Source organism: Heptranchias perlo, chromosome 20 (assembly GCF_035084215.1).
Source record: "Heptranchias perlo isolate sHepPer1 chromosome 20, sHepPer1.hap1, whole genome shotgun sequence".
Lineage (NCBI taxonomy): Eukaryota > Metazoa > Chordata > Chondrichthyes > Hexanchiformes > Hexanchidae > Heptranchias > Heptranchias perlo.
The window spans coordinates 2619948-2642476 of record NC_090344.1 but is presented as its reverse complement, the minus strand read 5'-3'; the positions used below and the strand labels follow the sequence as shown (position 1 = coordinate 2642476).

The 22529-nt window shown below is 46.1% G+C and overlaps 1 long non-coding RNA gene and 2 other non-coding genes across 3 annotated transcripts; 1 reads left to right on the top strand and 2 right to left on the bottom strand.

The window, feature by feature from the left end:
- Positions 1 to 1538: 1538 nt before the first annotated feature.
- trnan-guu (transfer RNA asparagine (anticodon GUU)) lies at positions 1539 to 1612 on the top strand. Its single transcript has one exon. It is a non-coding gene; the product is annotated as a tRNA-Asn (tRNA).
- A 7934-nt stretch (positions 1613 to 9546) lies between these two features.
- Positions 9547 to 10696, bottom strand: LOC137336057 (uncharacterized). The gene is made up of 3 exons (XR_010966548.1): positions 10623 to 10696; positions 9725 to 9838; positions 9547 to 9650 (listed from the first exon to the last, which is right to left on the bottom strand). It is a non-coding gene; the product is annotated as an uncharacterized lncRNA (long non-coding RNA).
- A 7152-nt stretch (positions 10697 to 17848) lies between these two features.
- trnak-cuu (transfer RNA lysine (anticodon CUU)) lies at positions 17849 to 17921 on the bottom strand. The gene has a single exon. It is a non-coding gene; the product is annotated as a tRNA-Lys (tRNA).
- Positions 17922 to 22529: the final 4608 nt, after the last annotated feature.

Here is a 22529-nt window from a genome sequence, read left to right as displayed (position 1 = left end):
CTCGACTCATCGATCGACAGTTCCGACGGGCCACAGCGAAAAATCGCGTAGACCTCCTCAGAAGACTAACACGGGACGCAACCAACAGAGCACCCTTCGTCGTCCAGTACTTCCCCGGAGCGGAGAAACTACGCCATCTTCTCCGCAGCCTGCAACATGTCATCAATGATGATGAACACCTCGCTATGGCCATTCCCACACCTCCACTACTCGCCTTTAAACAGCCATCCAACCTCAAACAGACCATCGTTCGCAGCAAATTACCCAGCTTTCAGGAGAACAGCGTCCGCGACACCACACAACCCTGCCACGGTAACCTCTGCAAGACATGCCAGATCATCGACACAGATACCACCATCACACGAGAGGACACCACCCACCAGGTACATGGTTCATACTCCTGTGACTCGGCCAACGTTGTCTACCTCTTACGTTGCAGGAAAGGATGCCCCAAAGCATGGTACATTGGCGAGACCATGCAGACGCTGCGACAACGGATGAACGGACACCGCGCAACAATCGCCAGACTGGAGGGTTCCCTCCCAGTCGGGGAACACTTCAGCAGTCAAGGACATTCAGCCACCGACCTTCGGGTAAGCGTACTCCAAGGCGGCCTTCGAGACACACGACAACGCAAAATCGTCGAGCAGAAATTGATAGCCAAGTTCCGCACGCATGAGGACTGCCTCAACCGGGATCTTGGGTTCATGTCACGCTACACGTTACCCCACCAGTGAACAAAAGTTATCTATTTTTAATATAACGGGTCAATTGCTGTCTTTTCCTTTCGGATGTTTCGGCCTCTCTCTCTGTTTTTTTTTGTTCTGGCCGTTTGTATATTCGGTGGCCCTGTCGGTAACACCTATCTGTCTGAACACTTTGGTTGCCTTGGCAACGGGCAGTTGAAAAGACTGTCTGTCATCACCAGGTATTGTTCTGTGATTTATAAATGCGAGAGGTTCGAGGATTTCTTGACATTCACCTGAGGAAGGAGGAAGCCTCCGAAAGCTTGTGAATTTTAAAATAAAATTGTTGGACCATAACTTGGTGTTGTAAAATTGTTTACAATTGTCAACCCCAGTCCATCACCGGCATCTCCACATCATGCTACTATCGACACTTTTTCTTAACATCATAGTTACTTGTTTGAGAGTGAAAACTGCCGTCCGCTTCACTGTAAGTGCACGGGACAACTTTGTAGACACCGAGTCGTGTCACAGACCTGCTCGTCGGTCCTGCTCATTTCATCTCATCTCATTTTCAGCAAACCTGAATATTACTGGAATAGAGAATGGCGAATCACAGCTCGATAAATCAATCCTCTCGACCACGAGGGGACTGAGTCCTCCAACATACAGGTGTTTAATGGCAAAGTGAGTTTAATGTTCAGGAATGATAGAGCACAGATTTTCACTCGTGCAAACTTCACACACTTTATTTTGGAAAAGTAAACTGATCGAAGAGAGAGAGGTCAGAGTGATCGCTGCAACCTGGATTTTTAGCTCGTTGAATCAGTGGTTCACGATCAAACGTGTGCTGTCTCTGTGGCGCAATCGGTTAGCGCGCTCGGCTGTTAACCGAAAGGTTGGTGGTTCGAGCCCACCCAGGGACGGTAGGGAAACTTTTATCTTCATGGTCTCGCATTTCCTGGTTTTTGATGTTTGTTTTGGCTGCAAAACAAATGCCCGGTTTCGATGGCCAGCTGAGCACGGCCGATCTTCCAACATTTAACCTGTGATTGGCTTCGCGGAGATCTGAATTCTTCTTGACAGACAAGGTCCGAAGGTTGCAGGAGAGCCGCTTCACTCTGACATGGATATTTCTGCAGTGAGCGACACCAGACTGTTTCCACAATGAATGTCACTCCCTTTTATTTTGGAAACGCAAAATTGTATTCATATTCCGATGGGTTTCAGTAGATTTATGAGAGATCATGAAAGGATCCTGCAGCGCTGCCTTGGATAATAACAACAGTTCTAAGCCGCATTTCAGTCGCGGCAACAAATCCGAGTGTCTGCAACCTTAAATCCGAGTATCTGCACCCTGACACCGGAGTATCTGCACCCTCACACCAGAGGATCTGCACCCTCACACCGGAGGATCTGCACCCTCACACCGGAGTATCTGCGCCCTTACAACCCATTAACTCATCAACTGTCCCCAATCATCTTTATCAGCGTCAGGAGCCCGAAACAAAACCCAACAGAGCAGAAATTGGCTTTATGATTCTTCACTAATGTACGGACACATTTTTATTTACGGTGCTTCAAGGGATATGTGGTGAAAGTGGCCGCTGATACTCAGAAACTACTGCTTGTTGCGTTTTTTATTCCAGCGGGCTCGTTGGTCCAGGGGTATGATTCTCGCTTCGGGTGTGTTGTTTGAAATATGTGAGAGATCCCGGACGAGCCCTCATTTTTCCCCCCGTCCTGTGATCTTGAGCTGCTATTCAAACTGGCAAGGTGTTTGGAGGTATCTCAATGATCTCACGTCTTCTGGATGCATTCTGCTCGCAATTGCAATTGACCTTGAAACCGCTCTCGGATTTAATCTCACTCAAGCAGAATGTGGCCGCTTTTTATCTGTCAGCGTGGAAGTGACGAGGTTGTGGTTGATAACCGTGGGCACACCTGTCCGGATATTGGTATTCAGAATGTACAAAATGTTGTCGCAAATACTCTGTTGTCATCCAGGGAGCTCTAGTTTTGCGTGCCCAACCTTTCCCCGAGCAATAATGTGTCCAGTCTGTACCCGAACTATCTCCTCACTCAAAGCCTCCCATTGCTCATTCACTGTTTAACCTGCCAATCTTTGATTCCAATCCACCTGGACCCGATCCCTTTTCAACTCGCTGAAATTCGCTCTTCCCAGTTGAGTATTTTCATACTTGATTTTTCCTTGCATTGTCCATAACTACACTAAACCTGCTGCAAATGCTCGCCCACTGAATCATGCTCCACTTGCCCCATTTCTTTCCCCTAAATAAATCCAACACTGCTTCCTTCCTCGTTGGGCTGAAAACATACGGATTAAAAAATTTCTCTTGTACACATTTCAGGAATTGCTCGCCCTCTTTGACTTTTACACTGCTATATCCCAGTCTATATTCGGATAAATGAAGTTCCCTTTTATCACTACTCTAAAATTATTGCATCTTTCTGCAATTTACCTGCCAATTTGCTCCTCTATCTCCTTCCCACTATTTGGTCGCCTGTAGAATGCATCCTGCAGCGTAATAGCTCCTCAATTGTTCCTTAATTCTAACCAAAAAGATTCTGCCTTTGAACCCTTAAGCATGGCGACCCTTTCTACCGCTGTAACAGTATTTTTGATCAATAGTAGCTGCTCCCCTCTACCACCTCCCCCCATTTTTTTCCCTCCCTTTCCTGAATACGTTGTAGCCAGGAATATTTAAGTGGCCATTCCTCCGCTTATTTGAGCCAGGTCTCCATTACTGACACTATAACATAATCCGATGTTACCACTTGTGTCTGCAGCTCACCAACATTATTTATCAAGTGTGTTAAACACAACATCAGGGCATAAGGGTATTACAAGTTCTATTGCCCAATTAAATGTTCTATGCATTAATGTACGTAGCATAAGAAATAAAACAAGTGAATTAGAAGCGTAAATTCAGCTTAAAGTGCATGACGTAGTGCTCATCACTGAGACCTGACTACAAACTTGGCATGACTGGCAGATAAATATTTCAAGTTATATGCCGTTTAGAAAGGATAGGGACATTGGAAATGGCGGTGGAGCAGCGATATTGAGGAGTGATACTATTACTGCATTAGAAAGAAGACATATCAGTAAAGGTGAGCACGCAGTGGAAAGGCTTTGCGTAGAAATTAGCAACAGAATAGAATGCAAGACTTTGGTGGGAGTTGTTCATAGACTTCCGGACAGCAGTGAAAAAGTAACAGGATACACAGAAGCGGAGAGAGTGTTCGGGGTCTGGAACTCACTGTCTGAAAGGGTGGTCGAGGCAGAAAACCTCAACTCATTTAAAAAGAACTTGGATGTGGATCTGAAGTGCGGTATTCTACAGGGCAATGGACCAAGTGTTAGAAAGTGTCATTATGTTGGATAGCTCTTTTTCGGTCGGTACAGACACGATGGGCTGAATGGCTTCCTTCTGTTCTGTAACTTTCTATCATTCTGTGATCCGTGTGTGGAGGGATTCGCTCAATCATCAGACGTGCTGAGACACCAGCGAGTTCACATCTGATTGCAGGGCTTGGATTCTGCTGTTAATCGCATGCAGGACTGCTGATATTAATAACCCCTATAACTGAGCAGGAGTTTAATATTCTGGATATGTGTTAAATAAATCAGCTTTGTTTTAAACACCTTGTTGTAGATTTAGTTTTTTTCCCACCTGAGTGTTTAGCATCACCTGGCGAGAGCTCAGAAAGGATAATCTGGGGGGAGGATCATCCGGTGGGAACAGAATTTCTGCCTGGACACAGTCCTTCACGGCCACAGTGAGAGGGGCAAACGGCACTTTGGTCTTTCCCGCCTCTCTTCACTGACAGCAAAGTCGCCGTCCGGCGTCCAGTCTAAAAATGACTGTGGTAATTATTCTATGAAGATTTAACCTGTTTGTGAGACAGTCCTGAGTCTACTATTTAAGGCAGGCGTTAACTGATTTAAAATAAACCCGATTAAAAGAAATGGGTTCTGAATTGTGATTTCCGTGAAGCAACTGTTCCATTCCTTTATATGTTTCATGTGCCTGCTCTCCGACCGCAGGGTAAGTGGTGGAATATCAGCCCTGCGCAGCCGGCTATGATCACGATACATTTTCTTGCAGACCAAACACACATTGAAACCCTGGAAATGTGAGGCGATGAATCCTTCGGGAAAATGAAATAAGGGTTCGAACCATCACACTTTCTCGCTAAGTGATCGCACCACCGAAACAGACGAAGAGATCACCTGCTAAACCAATAATTCACTGAGCTAAACTTTATGATTGCAGCCACCAATAAAACAGCTGTCTACTGTTAGTTTACTTCTCCAAAATGAATGCGTGAAGCTTGCAGGAGTGAAAATCCAACGAGCTGGTCTTCACACTTAAACCAGCAACTGTGAAGTTAAGAGAAACGTGCCGGAGAAATACTCGATTTCAGCGCGGTGACACAAGGCCAGTGTAAAGGTCATTTAATATGATCGCTGAGTAGCGAGAGGGTGGATTTGAAATTCCTGAGCGAACGCACTGTGCATTTTCCAGATCTGCTTGGCGCACCAATCCCTTCAATTCTTCACTTGCAGGGACAATTCGATTCTCGGTTTCTTTTCCCTGAGGCTTGGTGAAATTTTTAAAATTGAAAGAGACCAATATCAATGCAAACCTGGTCAGTGACATGCTCACAGATACAAAGCGGCCAGACTCTGCTTCAGTGAGATGAAAGCCCAGAGCGGTTTCAAGGTCGAATGCAATTGAAAGCAAAGCTCGTTCAATGAAAGTGTAGGTTATTGACGTGCCTTGAAAGGTCGTGATTGTTTGAACTGAACTTCTTCCGAAAGCGTTTGAGATATAGGTGGAGTGATTTGGGGACTTCTTTTCCCTCTTTGCAAAAGTCTGAACCGCAGCTCAAGATAAAAATTCTAAGGCTAAATTGGGGATTCTCCGGAATATGAACCTCGAATCGTAAATTATACCCCGACCTCAACGAGCCCAGAAACAAGAACGTGTCCTTGTTACGCTCACATTCTATGAGAGGTCAGTCTGTAAAATAAAAGGGCATTTTGAAGAGATATTCTGAGAAGTTCCGTATTGGACCGTGAACAAAATACAAACACCGAACGATGTTTTTGCTGGTCAAATTCACGACACATCATAAATTCCACAAAAGCACCACGGGGAGTTGAATCTAGGACCGGAGTTCTTTAACCAACTGAGCCACGGAGCCAATCCACGGGAACGCTTCTCACTTCCTCTCATTAATATATATGCTACAAGTCATATTCTGTTGGGGGTTCAGACTGTTTTATCTTTATCAATTTCATAGAAAGATAGAAAATAAGAGCAAGAGTCGATCATTCGGCCCTTCGGGCCTGCTCCGCCATTCAAAATGATCATGGCTGATGTCTAACTCAATACCCCGTTCCCGCTTTTTCCCCCATATCCCTTGAGCATTAAGAAATATATCTATCTCCTTCTTGAATACATCTAATGACTTGGCCTCCACTGTCTTCTGTGGTAGAGAATTCCACAGGTTCACCAACCTCAGTGAAGAAATTTCTCCTCATCTCGGTTCTAAATGACATAGCCCCTATCTTGTGACTGTGAGCCCCGGTTCTGGACTCCCCAGCCAACGGGAACATCCTCCCTGCATCTAGTCTGTCTCGTCCTGTTGGAATTTTATATGTTTCGATGAGATCACCCCTCATTCTTCTAAACTCTAGTGAATATAGGCCTAGTCATACATCATCCTGCCCTCCCAGGAATCAGTCTGGTAAAACCTTCGTTGCACTCCCTCCATGGCAAGCACATCCTTCCTCAGATATGGAGACCAAAACTGCACACAATACTCCAGATGTGGTCTCACCAAGGCCCTGTACAACTGCAGTAAGACATTGCTGCTCCTGTACTCAAATCCTCTTGCAATGAACGCCATAATACCATTCGCCTTCCTAACTGTTTGCTGCATCTGAATGCTCGCTTTCAGCGACTGGTGTACAATGACACCCAGGTCTCGTTGCACCGCTCCATTTTCCCAATCTATCACCATTCAGATAATAATCTGCATTTCTGTTTTTACAACCAAAGTGGATAACCTCATTTATCCACGTTATACTGCATCTGCCATGTTCTTGCCCACTCACCCAACTTGTCGAAATCACATTGGCCCCTCTCTGCATCCTCCTCACAGCTCACATTCCACCCCAGCTTTGTGTCATCTGCAAACTTGGAAATGTTACATTCCGTTCCTTCATCCAAATCATTGACATATATTGTGAATAGCTGGGGCCCAAGCACTGATCCCTGCGGTACCCCACGAGTCACTGCCTGCCACCCGGAAAAAGACCCATTTATTCCTACTCTTTCCTGTCTGTCAACCAATTCTCAATCCATGCCAGTATATTCCCCCAATCCCATGTGCTTTGATTTTGCACACTAACCTCTTGTGTGGGAACTTATCAGCAGCCTTCTGAAAATCCAAGTACACCACATCTACTGGTTCACCCCAATCTATTCGACAAGTTAGCGCCTCAAAAAACTCCAGTAGATTTGTTGAGCATAATTTCCCTTTCATAAACCTATGCTGACTTTGTCCAATCCCGTTAATGCCTTCCAAGCGTTCTGTTATCGCATCTTTTAAAATAGACTCGAGCATTTACCCCACGACTGATGTTAGGCTAACTGGTCTTTAATTCCCTGTTTTTTCAATAGTGGGGTTACATTTGCCACCCTCCAATCTGTAGGAACTGTTCGAGTCTGTAGAATTTTGGAAGATGATCACCAATGCATGCACTATTTCCAGGGGCATTTCGTTTCGTACTCTGGGAAGTCGATTATCAGGATCTGGGGATTTGTCAGCCTTTCGCCCCATTAGTTTTCCGAGCACTTTTTCTTTAAAACGAATCCTGGTTTGCTTCAGTTTCTCCTCAGTCGACCCTTGCTTCCCTAACATTTCTGGAAGGTTGTTTGTGTCCTCCTTTGAAGACAGAACCAAAGTATTTGTTTAATTGTTCTCCCATTTCTTTGTTCCGCATTTGACTGTAAGGGACCTACATTTGTCTTCACTAATCTTTTTCTTATTACATTTATAGAAACTTTTACAGTCAGTTTTTGTGTTGCCAGCTACTTTACTCATACTCTACTTGTCCCCCTCTTCGTCCTCCTTTGCTGAATTCTAAACTGCTCCCAATCCTCAGGCCTGCAGCTTTTTCTGACAATTTTATATGTCTCCTCTTTGGAACTAATACTAATTTCTTTTGTAAGCCACGGTTGAGCCACCTTTCCTGTTTTATTTTTGAGCCAGACAGGAATTAATAATGGTTATAATTTCTCCACATGTTCTTTATATATTAGCCATTCCCTATCCGCCGTCATCCCTTTTAGTAAAGTTCTCCAATCTATCCGAGCCAACTCACTTTCGTAATTTCCTTTATTTAGATTCAGCACCCTAGTTTCGGATTCAACTACTTCACTCTCCATCTTAATGAGGAATTCTATGACGTAATGGTCGCTCTTCCCGAAGGGAGCCCGAACAAGATTGTTAATCAATCTTTTCTCATTGCACAATACCCAATCTAGGATCGCCTGTTCTCTAGTTGGTTCCTCAATGTATTGGTCTGGAAATAAATCATGTACACTCCAGGAATTCCTCCCCCACTGTATTATTGCTAATTTGGTTTGACCAAGCTGTATATAAATTTAAGTCCGATTATGGTTGTAACTTTCTGGCTCTAATTTCCTGTTCAATGCGCTCCCCTACTGTTTGGGGCCAATAGACAACCCCAACCAACGTTTTCTGCCCCTTGGTGTTTAACTCCAGCCATACAGATTCCACATCGTGATTTTCCGAGCCAATATCCTTACTCACTATTGCATTGATTGCCTCCTTTACTAACAACGCTACCCCACCTCCTTTCCATTTTTGCCTATCCTTCCTAAATATTGAATACCCCTGGATGTTCAGTTCCCCACCTTGGTCATCCTGCAGCAATGTCTCTATGATCGCAACTATATCATACCCGTTAATATCTATCTGCGCTATCAATTCATCGACCTTATTGCAAATGATCCGCACATTAACACCTTTAGACTGTTCAAGATTGCTAGTCATCTTAGTATTATTTTGCACTACGGCCCTCTGTTTAGCGCCCTTGTTTTCTCTGCCTGCCACTATTGCTTCATCCCGTTCTGTCTTGTTTCTATCATTGTTTCCCCCTCCTCCGTCTCCCTGCTCAGGTTCCCATCCCCCTGCCATTCTAGTTTTAACCTTCCAACAGCACCAGCAAACTCCCCCATGAGGACATCGGCCCTGGTCCGGCTCCGGTGTAACCCGTCCCATCTTCCGCAGAACCGGTCCCAAAGTCCCAGGAATTTAAATCCCTCCCACACCATCCCTGTAGCCACGCAGTCATCTCGTCTATTCTCCTGTTCCTGTAGCGGGAGACACCAGCAGCCAGTGGTCGTGCAAGGAGAGAGCCCAACATTCTCCCGGCTTGGCAAACTGGTCAATCGATGCCCTCAGGGAAGAAGCAATTCCAGAAATATGGGCCCAGGACCAACCCACAGGATCAGAGTTAGAGGCAAGGGAACGAGTCATTCCTTCTCGACACCATTTCACGACAAACCCACAACTTTGACCCGGATCTCATTCCGAATTGGGGAAGGTTGCAATTGTTGGCTGCAGCAAAAACAATTCTCAAACCAGACACCAAGTTAACTCACTGCAAAGAGTACAATCCAGCGAGCATTTGGAAGATAACACGAGACCAGCAATCATCTATAACAGGATTTTATTATCAAACAGACATCTACAGTTCCATGGAGCTGCACTCGGAGCCCACCCTGCGGCCATGCTCCATTTTCCATATAGCAACAGTCCCGACCAACAGGGCCACGGAGAGCAGCGCTACCCCAACAGCTAATCCAGGAACACGGAAGGGGGAATCAACAGCAGTATCTGTGGGGAGAAGCCAGGGTTAGATGGGCACCAGTTACTCAATCACTAGACACAGGTGGAGCTCCCTGCTTTACCTTTCTCGTCCTGGTGGATCAGAGCAGCCAATCTCGCCTCACCTTCCAGGAAAAGGATGGGTCCATCAGCGGTCACCAATACCCCAGACTGGTCATCGGCACTTCTTCGCCTCTCTGGGGCGAAGGAGAGAAAGAGACAAGAGTTCATGGTGAATGATTAAATCTTCATCTGTCTGGAAATCCTGAACCAGATGGCCTCATGGAAAACACATCAGGGCCCTGGGTACCGGACAGAGATTGCAGTTCCGGCTATAATTCCATCCGGTCCTCACCAAACGGATTCTCAGAAGGACGTGCAAACTGAGCAGAGTTCGCAATTACTGCTGCCGCCACAATGGTCAGTCTGGTCTCCTGGTGAAAGACACTGATGCACTACTTTGACCCGCAGTTTTATAAGACACTCACAATTGGCCAGGTGTCCGGCCCCGGGACATCCGTTCGGTTCCACCCTGAATTCCCAGTGTCAGAATGATGATAGTTAGATGCTGGTTTAATGTTCTCCAAGGAGAAGGGTGGACTATTCGGAACCGGATGTGGAACACACCCGTGCCAACAATGGGAGGATTCTGCTCCTCAGGGGGTCGGCAGGTAGGGCAGCTCAGCATCCGGGCAAGTAGCAAGGAGCCAAAAGTACCTCATTCATCCCAGCTCAAGGATCAGAGCATCCTTCACAATTACTGACCTGGTGCAAGATGTGCGCAGACCCGCTGCCCGAGATTGCTATTCGAATGGAGACCTGCACCGAATGGAACGGGACAAGTTCCCAGAACCGCCAGATTCGGGACATTCACCCTGTGCCCAGTGTTCGGCCCCTTGCTGAGAGAGCCCCGTGTCCAGATGTCCCACACCCACCCCTCCCCGTCAGGGTTTAGTTTCTAGTCAGATCACAGGTACTTACTGGGGCTGCAGGGAGTCGTGCAGTTCTCTCGAGTGGAAGGGTAGCAAACCTCAGCACTGCAGTGGAAATAAACCTGCAAAGGGACAGTGCGGTATGGTCAATCCCACAGCTCCCAGTTAGGAGATTAATGCTTCTACAGTCAACCGACCAACAGGGGCCTGCTCACTTAAGACCCAGGGATCATGCAATACCAAGTGACCGGGAAAGAAGCACTGAAGGAAACTCACCTCCCCGGACAGAGCCCGGCCCGAAACTCGGTCCCAGAAAGCGAACGTGCTGACTACAAAACGATTATGGTGAGTTGGGAACAGCAAATGGGAAGCAGCGTTTACCGGGAGGAGGCGGGTTTTGTAGTTATCACCAGCAAAGGGGCACCTGGAACAGAGACAGAGGGGGAGTCACACGGTGACTGGTATAATTTGTTTGATGTAAACCTAAGTCTGGAACAAAATATCAACTTCGAAGGACTATTTCCCCCTGTCATTAACTCGGACTCCAGGAATGATTTTTGTATTAATCCTCGCCCATGTCGACCCCTCCCCATTCCCCACACTGCCCCAAGCTCCCTTACCTCTCCACCAGGAGATCCCATCGGAGCCCCGAATACGGCTCTGGGGTGGGGGTCGCCCAGCAGTCATTGAGCAGCAGCACAAGGGACGGATCGTTCCGGTTCAGAACACGAACCTCCACAAACACGGGGTCCCGGAGCACACTCAGGATCGGGTAGTCACTGGCCACGTACCAGCTCCGGTAACCACCATCTGAAAAGAGAAAAATGAAGGGTGGGCACTATTTGGAGAGCCTGAAGTTGGACACTACTATCAGCGAGCACTCGTTACCTCTCGCTATTCTCAGCTCCAGAAGCAGGATCCCGGCCTCAGTGGCAGGCAGTGGTGGAGAAAGTGTGTAAACTCTGGGCTTCACCTGCAGATCAGACTCCTGGCTTCCCCTGTAACTGCACTGGACATGGAGCCTGAAAGAAAACGGACACGGCTGAAGAATTCAGGTCCTCACGGTCTCTACCCGCTGAATGTGCTCCTATTCTCACCTGAAAGGGCTGTCCCGGGTCACCGATCCCAAAGCGCCATCCAAGATCTCAAACTCACCCAACACATCCGTTTCATACAGGATGTTCATGCCGTCCAGCTGCAAGAGACAGAAGACCATCATTCCCGAACTGAGCTATTGATGGGACTCCCAGCCCACAATACCTACCCGCTGAGTAGCGCCACATTCAGTGACTGCGAACTGAAAGAGCACAGTGTCTGCAGAGGCCACGATCGGATTGCACTCAGCTCCTTCTCCATCCTTCAGATGGACCGTTGTCAGGTTTACAGGAGGCAGCGTCAAATCCTTGGAGATAGCGATGAGGACCTACCCATCCTTGGTGCAGACTGCAAGAGAGTCAATGAAAGGCGGTTAGTTGACCCACGGGGAGGGTCAAGGGAACCGTTACAGGGAAGGGGACAAACCCCATCCATGTTTCAGTTTCTATCCCGTCCCCTTATCTGTCTAATGGAAACCAGTTGACCAATTCCAGCTCGTCACCACGCTGCTTGGATTAAAATTGCTCGCATCGCCGATAGAAATTAAATATCAAATGGTCAGTGGCAGCAGGGGCCGGGGCTCATTCACTCTGCCCCTCCCCCCCAACTAGCTGGACAATTACACGTGGCAGAATTCAACCAGTGTGAGTCCCAAGTCACCGAGCAACGGTGCAATGATTTTAACGGCAGCTATTGTGTCAAAGGCCGATTAACTATTTCCCTTTCTGTTTGATTACCAGCCCCCAATCCCACAATCAATTATACTCTGCGGGATTAGAGACTCTCAATCACACCACCATTTCCACTCTCCGGACTGGAAAGGTTTGAAATTCAAACTGACGTTGTATGACAGGAAGGAGAAAGAGGAAACTGTCCAGGGAAACCCCGAGTACAGCGAGATTGCGGGTGAACCTGGAAAGTCCTGGCCCAGAACATAAACGGACTGAGAATACACGCACCTGGAAGACTGTCCAGTGAATAGAAACACGGCGGTGCATCCCGGTTCCCCGCATCAAAGCAGCAGCCTCTCTGCACACACTCACTGGCTTCAATTCCGGGAAATCCGCAGTCTTTGCGGTTTTTGGGAGACAGCCAACATTTATCGGCGGGGAAAAGGAGAGAGGGCGGCTGAGCTGAACAGATTACAACAAGTAACAAACCAAGAATCCCCAAACCCTCCATTATAACAAACAAACCCTCCCAGGTAAGTGAGAGTAGAAAACCGACTCCCTCTTTTTATCGCAGCGCTGTTAACTGGCAGTAATTGTCTGTTCCAATCAGCCTGAGGCACAGTCCGAGGCCCACGGGCTCCGGAACATAAATCAGCATTCGCACGGCTCACACGGAGATGGGCCTATTTTTAATGGAAGAAAAAAGGTGAGACTGGGTCAAACGACAAAATAAGAAGAAAAAAAAAAGTGAGACTGGGTCCAACGACAGCTCCACAATTCGCCCCCGGACTTCTTGTTTGGTTGCATTGAAATTGTTGCTTTTTTCCCCCTTGACACCTTTATTTCTTCATCACAAAATTAAAAGAAACTGGAACCACATCACATTATTAGTTCCTATTTTGCTTTTTTAGTCACTTTTATTTCTTGGACCCAACGTCAACTTTAATAGTTGATAAAAAATAGGCCCCATCTCAGTGTCACCCGTGGGAATGCGGTTTTTTAAAATACTAATTAATAAACAGAGTCAAATCAATATGTTATTGTCCAGATACAGTACGGTAGCATTAGTGGTTATGTTACTGAACTTGTAATCCAGCAGGCCTGGACGAATAATCTACGTGTCATAAGTTCAAATTCTGCCACGGCAGCTGGGGAATTTAAATTCAATTAATTAATTAAAATCTGGAATTAAAATACTACTATCAGTAATGCTGGCGATGAAACGACCGGATTATCATAAATAAAACCCATCTGGTTCACTAATGTCCTTCAGAGAAGGAAACCTGCCGTACTTACCCGGTTGGCCTATGATGTGACTTCAGGCCCACAGCAATGTGGTTGATTCGTAATTGCCCTCTGAAATGGCCTAGCAAGCCATTCAGTTGTAAAAACTCGTTTAAAAAAAGTCATACTCAGAATAAAACTGGACATGAAAAAGGCACCCAAGCCCAGTTGACCCTGCAAAGTGCTCCTCACTAAAATCTGGGGACCAGTGCCAAAATTGGGAGAGCAGTCAAGCAACAGCCTGACATAGCCATACTCACAGAATCATGCCTTTCAGCAGAGGTCCGTGACTCTTCCATCACAATCCCTGGGTATGTGCTGTCCCACTGGCAGGACAGACAAACCAGAGGTGGCGGTGCAGTGATATACAGTCAGGAGGGAATGGCCCTGGCAGTCCTCAACATTGACTCTGGACCAAATGCAAATCTCATGGCATCAGGTCAAACATGAGCAAGGAAACCTCCTGCTGATTACCACCAACCGCCCTCCCTCAGCTGATGAATCAGTCCTCCTCCATGTTGAGCACCACTTGGAGAAAGCACTGAGGGTAGCAAGGGCCACAGAAGGTACTCTGAGTGGGGGACTTCAATGTCCATCACCAAGAGTGGCTCGGTAGCACGACTACTGGCCGAGTCCTGAAGGACAAAGCTGCCAGACTGGGCCTGCAGCAGATGGTGAGCGAACCAACACGAGGGGAAAAATTTACTTGACCTCGTCCTCACAAATCTACCTGTCGGAAATGCATCTGTACATGACAGTATTGGTGGGAGTGACCACCGCACAGTTCGCGTGGAGACGAACTCCCGTTTTCGCACTGAGGACACCATCCAACGTGTTGTGTGAACAGATCGTGGAAGCTCAAAACTGGGCCTCAGATACCTGTTATCTGGGGCAGATTAAATGGTGGAATATCAGCCGCGCTCAGCTGGCAATGTTCACGGTACATTTTCATGCAAACAGAACACACATTCGAAACCTGGAAATGCGAAACAACGAATGTTAAGGTAAAAACTCCCTGTCATCTCCGGGTGGTCTCAAACCAACATTTTCAGTTAACAGCCGAACGCGCTTAACAATTGGACCACAGAGACAGGACGTTTGGTTTCCTGAACCACTAATTCACCGAGCTAACGTTTCACCTTGAAACGATCAATGTAACAGCTGTCTTCCCATCAGTTTACTTTTCAAAATAAAGGGTGTGCAGCTTGCACGAGTGAAAATCGGTGCTGTCTTATTTCTGAACATCAAACTCCCCTTGTCCCTAAATGCCTGTATGTTGGAAGACTCGGTCACCCAGTGGTAGAGAGGGTTGATTTTTCGAGCTGTGATTCACCATTCTCTATTCCAGTAATGTTTCGGTTTGCAGAAAATGAGATGAGATGAAATGAGCAGGTCCAACGAGCAGGTCTGTGACACCACACGGTATCTACAAAGTTGTCTCTTGCACTTACAGTGAAGCGGACGGCAGTTTTCACTCTTGAACCAGTAACTATGATGTTCAGAAAATATGTGGCCGAGAAAGACTTGATTTCAGCCGAGTGACACTGGGCCAGAGTAAAATTGTGATTGTCGAGTGGTGAGAGGGTGGATTTGGAACTCCCGTGCGGCTGCACTGCGCATTGTCCAGATCTGCTTGGAGCGATATTCACTTCAATTCATCACTTACAGGGACAGTTTGATTTCAAGTTTCTTTTTTCTGGTGCTTGGTGAGATTTCAAAATTGAAAGCGACCCATACCGACCCCAAACTCGTCACTTACACGCTGACAGATACAAGGCGGCCACACTCTTCACTTCAGTGAGATGAAAGCGGAGAGCGATTTCACGGTTGAATGTCATGGCGAACAAAACTCACCCAATGAAAGTGCAGGTCTTTGAGGTGCCTTTAAATTCCTGATTGTTTGCACTGAACTTCTTCCCAAAGCGTTGGCGATTCAGGTCGAGTGATTTGGGGACTTCTCCCTCTTCGCGAAAGTTTCAACCGCAGTTCGAGATCAAAAGTCGAGGGCAGAATGAGACACCTCCCTGAAACCGGGGAACAAAGAAACCAAACTTTAGAGCAAGGTTCTGTTTGTTGAGAAAAATAAAATAAAACATTTATTTTGGAAAGATCCAGAATGCTATCAGCTCAAAAAGCAACTGTTACCCCGGCGGGATTTGAAGACGCAGCCTTCTGGGGGAGCAATAAGTAATGCAGATAGAAGCAGGAAGTTGAAAAGTGTGAATTGATAGATTAAGTGAGTGGCCAAAACTGCGGCAAATGGAGGTCAATGTGTGGGAGAGCGAAGTCATCCATTTAAATCGAAAAAAGATAAATGGTGAGAAGCTGGGAACTATGGAGGAGCAGAGAGATTTCGGTGTCCGTGCACAGAAACCGCTACCAACCACTATAGGTACAAAAACGATTGAAAATCGTTAATGGGATGTTAGCAACGGTTCGTTCGTTTGCTTAGACGTGTCATAATATCCCGATCGCGGCTTGATTCCTGTATGGGCTGAGAAGGGATTTTGGTTCGTGTTTATATGACTTTTAAACTCCAAGCTTTACAAACACATCCACAGACGAAGTGACGGGGACAATTTTTGGAAGAACATCCATTGTAGCTTTTACCCCTGGGCCGGAGAAACACGTCTTTCTATTTATTTGTCTTTCTCCGGTTTGCAGAGAAACGTTTAACTCGCGGCCTGTTCCCGTTAATGATCATCAGCAGCAACAGACAAACAGAGCGGGTCTGACCGCCCCGAGATGTGGAAAAGGCATCGGCTTTGGAGAAGTGAATCAAATCAAATAATCACCCGGCACCGAGAGAGAGAAAACCAAGAGAAAAAGATAGAAGGGAATCGAGAAATAAAAACTAAATCAAGTCGATAGAAATATTTCCCATCCTTGATGTCTCTCTATTCAATCCCCAATCCTTCAGTGGCGGGAATCAAATGTCACTGTAAATAAATGCGAGAATCGACCCAAAGAAGAAGAAACCAAATAACCAAAAACTGCCGAAACCCGGGATTGAATGAACAACCTTTAGATCTTCAGTTTAACGCAATTCCAACTCAGAGATTTTGATCCAACAGCAAATTCAACTTTGCCTCATTGTCCTGCAAGAAAATATCACCGCCGCGACGCCTTGCTCTTCCTGTTCATTACCGCACTTCATATATAAACATCGCACTCACATATACCCAACCACAGTTCATATATAAACATTGCACTCATATCTAAAACCCCACAGGTCGTTGATAAACACCGCACTCATACACGCACCCACAGTTCTAATATATTGACATAGCAATCAGATATACACACCTGCAGTTCATATATAAATATCGCACTCATATATAAACACCCAGACTTCACATATAAACATCGTTCTCATATATAAACTCCCACAGTTTATAAATCAGCAGCGCACTCATACATCCACACCCAGTTTATAGGAGGAAGTTCGGTACCGACCGCCGATACAGCTCTCAGAGTGGGAGAGGCGGAAGTAGCAGCGACCGAACAAACTCTGGATCTCATCCTTAAGACAGACCGGTAGATCCACCTGTGAAATTACATCGCATTTGTGTATCAGTGAGGGTAATGGGTTCTTAGTGGAGATCGATCGGGCCAAGGGGATCTCAGAGAGGGGAAGGGACAGTCAGATGGCATCAGAGAGTGTAAGGGGGCTCAGAGAGAGGAAGGGACAGTCAGATGGCATCAGAGCGTGTATTAAGATCTGAGAGAGGGGAAGGACTGCCGAGTATGGGAGAGTGTAAGGGGGCTCAGGACGTATCTGTGTCAGGGGCACTCAGTGGGCACCAGAGCAGGTAAATGGCGCTGACAAGTTTTAAAGAGGATCATGGACTCACTGACGGTATCGGAGAAGGTAAGAGACAGAGCGTATCAGAGAAGATAAGCAGCTCAGGGTGAACCAAAGAGGGTAAGGTGGGCTCAGGAGGTATCAGAGAGGCGAATGGATCCAGAGTTGGCATCTTCGTAATATTACATTTTCTAACCTTCAACATTTTTAATAACGGCAAAAAATTAAGCGGACTGAACCGATAACCTGTCCGTGTCCCATGTGGAGGGAACGAGAAGGTAGAATCAGGAGGGAGTGGATAATTGGCAAGGCTCACGGTTTCCTTTCATGCAGCTCAGGGTTGTGTCTGGTGATACAACTGGAGAAAAGGGGTTGCACTTTGAAACTTTTATCACTCAGTGTGAAAAATAGAACACAAATCGCCCAAAGTGGGGCTCGAACCCACGACCTTAAGATTAAGAGTCTCATGCACTACAGACTGAGCTAGCCGGGCCGACGATCAAAATTCTTCCCATCCTATTATTGCAGAGAGACAGCTGTTGGCTTTGCTGCAGGAGTTCAGTTCGTTCCACAATCTCAGGGTATCTCCTTCTGAACACCTGTTTTTTTTTCTGGAGTTAGTCTGATGCCGTCACACTCTTCACTTCAGTGAGATGAAAGCGGAGAGCGATTTCACGGTCGAATGCAATGACGAATAAAACTCATTCAATGAAAGTGCAGGTCATTGAGGGGCATTTAAAGTCCTGATTGTTTGAACTGAACTTCATCCCAAAGCGTTTGAGATTCACGTGGAGTGATTTGGGGACATCTTTTCCCTCTTTGCAAAAGTTTCAACTGCAGGTCAAGATCAAAAGTCGAGGGCAGAATGAGACGCCTTCCTGAAATTTGAGAACTCGGGAAGCAGACTTTAGAGCAAGGTTCTGTTAATTGTGAAAAAGCAGATAAAACATTAATTCCGGAACGATCCAGAATCCAGCTCTAAAATTAACGGTTACCCATGATTTATACACGCAGCCTTCTGGTGGCACAATAAGTAATGTCGCTTAAAAACCGGAAGTTGAAAAGTGGGAATTGATAGATGAAGTGAGTGGGCAAAACTGCGGCAAATAGAGTTCAATGTGGCGGAGAGCGCGGTCATGCACTGTAAATCTGAGAAAGATAAATCAGATTATTTTCTAAAGTGGTGAGAATCTCGGAACTGTGGACGAGTAGAGAGATTTAGAGGGCCATGTACAGAAACCGCGACCAGCCAGCGTACAGGTCAAAAAATAATTAAATAACCGAATGTGCCGTTCGTCGGGCCGGTTAGCTCATTTGCATAGAGTATACCGTAATGTCATGATCACGGATTCGATTCTTGTAATTTACTTTATTTATTTCGGGTTTTTGTAACTTTTAAAATCGAAGCTTTACAAAAAAAACCACAGACAAATTCACGGGGACAGTTTTTTTGAATAACATCCATTGCAACTTTGCCCTCGGGTCGGAGAAACAAGTCTTTTTTTGTCTTTCTCCGGTTTGCAGATAAACGTTTAACTCGCGGCCTGTTCCCATTAATGATCATCAGCAGCAACAGACAGACAGAGCGGGTCTGACCGCCCCGAGATGTGGAAAAGGGATCAGTTTAGAACAAATGCATCAAATCAAATATCACCCGGCACCGAGAGAGACAAAACCAAGAGAAAAAGGCAGAAGGTAACAGAGAAATCAAAACTACATAGAGACGATAGAAATATTTCCCATCCTTGATGCCTTTCTATTCTATCCCCAATCCTTCAGTGTCGGGTATCAAATTTTACTATAAATAAATGCGAGAATCGAAGCAAGGAAGGAGATACTAAACAACCATAAACTGCCGAAACTCGGGATTGAACTCAGGACCTTAACACTCTCCCAACTGAGCTATTTCGGCTCCACATCCATCGTTCATTTCGTGTTATTGTCGTGGAAGTAAATATAGCCCCAGGAGGAATTGCCCCTCCTGTTCATTCCACAGTTCATATATCAACATTGCACTCATATTTTCACACCCACAGAGCATATATAAGCATCGCTGTCATACATAAACTCCCAAAGTTTATCAATCAGCAGCGCACTCAGAGATCCACACCCAGTTTATAGGAGGAAGATCAGTACCGACTGCCAATAGAGCTCTCAGAGTGGGAGAGGCGGAAGCAACAGCGACCGAACAAACTCTGGATCTCATTCTTAACACAGACCGGTAGATCCACCTGTGAAGTTACACTGCACTTTGAAAGCAGGGACGGTAATGTGTTCTGACAAGGCATCGGGGGGTCTAATCGCTTCTTAGTGGCGATCCATTGGGGCAAGGGCATCTCAGAGAGGGGAGCGGGCATTCAGAGGGTATCAGAGAGTATATTGAGATCTCGCAGAGGGGAAGCACTGCCAGAGGGTATCAGAGAGTTTAAGGACGCTCAGGGCGTGTCAGTGGGCGAGGGGCACTCAGCGGGTACCAGAGAGTGTAAAGGGCGCTGACATGGTTCAAAGAGGATCATGGACTCTCTGAGGATATCGCAGAAGATGAGCAGCTCATGGAGAATCAAAGAGGGTAAGGTGGGCTCAGGAGGTATCAGAGAGGCGAATGGATCCAGAGTTGGCATCTTCTAAATATAACACTTCCTAACCATCAACATTTTTAATAACAGCAAAAATGAAAACTATTGAAACGGTATCTGCCGTGTCCCATGTGGAGGGAATGAGAAGATAGTATCGGGAGGGGCTGGATATTTGGCAACGCTCACGGTTTCCTTTCACACAGCTCAGTGTTTTGTCTGTTTATAGAACTGGATTTCGTGAACTGGAGATAAGAGGTTGCACTTTGAACCTTTCATCACCCACTGTGAAAAATAGAACACAAAACGCCCAAGCTGTGGTTTAAACCCACGACCCTGAGATTAGGAATTTCGTGCTTTACCGACTGAGCGAGCCGGGCCAGCGGCAGGGCTCCTTCTCATCCTATTATTGCAGAGAGGCAGGTGGTGACGTTGCTGTAGGGGTTCAGTTTGTCCGACAATCCCAATGTGGCTGAATCTGAACACCCACTTCTCATTCTCGAGTCAATCTGATGCCTTTTACCAGACGTCCAGCCCCGCGCTGAGCAGGAGAGGAACATCGGGACAGGAGAAGACCATTCAGCCCCTCGAACCTGCTGTCTCATTCAATTTGATCATGAGATGATCAGTAATTCATGTCTGTTTCCCCGCCTTGGACTCATATCTCTTGGTAACCGAACCGGAAACAGATCGATCAATATCAGATTTGAAAATTTGATTTGAGCCACAATCCACATCCTTTGGGATGAGAGAGTTCCAGCTTCCGGCCGTATTTTGTTTGCTAAAGTGATTCCTGATTTCTTGCATGATTAGTCCAGCTCCAATTTCATTTTGGATTCGGCCAACAGAGAGAGAGAAAGAGGCCGTCTTAACCGGAGATTGATCCTTGAACGATCTCTCACAAATCAACTGAAAACTGTCGGAATGTGAATACCATTTCACTTTTTCAAATTAAAGGGAGTGACATTCATTGTGGAAACAGTCTGATGTCGCTCACTGCAGAAATATCCATGTCAGTGAGATTCAGTCTGAAGGAGCTCGCCTGCAACCTTCGAACCTTCTCTGTCAAGAAATATTCCGACTTCGTTCAAGCCAATCTCGTTTTTTTTGGATATTTTTCAGATGCCTGTTATCCAACCGCAGAAAAAATGGTGGAAAATCAGACGCACTCAGCTGGTAATGTTTGCGGTACATTTTCTGGCAGACAAGACACACATTCGAACCCAAGAAATGCGAGACAATGAATGTTGAGGTAAAAGGTTGCCTGAGCGTCCTCTCGTGGGTTCAAACGACCAACTTTTCAGTTAGCAGCTGAACGCGCAAAACAATTGCGCCACAGAAACAGAACTTGCAAATGTTCAAGGACCAATTCATCGAGCTGACGCTTCGGGTTGCCGCACTCAATGTAACAGCTTTCTTCCAATCAGTTTACTTTTCCAAAATAAAATGTGTGCAGCTTGCACGAGTCAAAATCTGTGCTGGATTATTTCTGAAAATTAAACTCACCTTGCCATTAAACACCTGTATGTTGAAAGACTCAGTCCGCTCGTGGAAGAGAGGATTGATTTTTGAGCTGTGATTCGCCATTCTCTGTTCCAGTAATATTCAGGTTTGCGGAAAATTAGATGAGATGAAATGAGCAGGACAAACCAGCAGGTCTGTGACACTACACGGTGTCTACAAAGTTGTCTCTTGCACTTACAGTGAAGTGGACGACAATTTTCACTCTTAAACCAGTAATTATTATGTTAAGAAAAACTGTGGCCGTGAAAGACTCGATTTCAGCGCGGTGACACGGGCCAGAGTAAAGTTCAGTTCATGCGATTGCCGAGTGGCGAGAGGGTGGATTTGTAACTCCTGTGCGGCTGTGCTGCGCATTGTCCAGATCTGTTTGGAGCGATATTCCCTTCAATTCATCACTTACAGGGACAGTTTGATTCTAAGTTTCTTTTTCCCGGTGCTTGGTGAGATTTCAGAAATAAACGCGACCCGTGCTTAACCCAAACTCGTCACGAACACATTGACCGATACAAGGCGGCCACACTCTGCAATGGCGAAAAAAAGTCATTCAATGAAAGTGCAGGTCATTGAGGTGCCTTTAAATTCCTGATTGTTTACACAGAACTTCTTCCCAAAGCGTTTGAGATAAACTTGGGGCGATTTGGGGACTTCTTCTCCCTCTTTGCAAAAGTTTCATCCGCAGCACAAGATCAAAAGTCGAGGGCAAAATGAAACGATTCGCTCAAATTTGAGATCCAGAGAACCAGAATATAGAGCAAGGTTCTGTTTATTGAGAAAAATCAGATGAAACATTCATTCCGGAACGATACAGAACCCTATCAGCTCTAAAGGCAACGGTTACCCCGTGTTTTGAACACACAGCCTTCTGGTGACGCAGGAAGAAACGCAGATGGTAGCAGGAAATTGAAAAGTGGGAATTGATAGATTAAGTGTGTGGACAAAACTGTGGCAAATAGAGTACAATGAGGGGGAGACCGAGGTCATACACTTTAAATCTAAGAAAGATA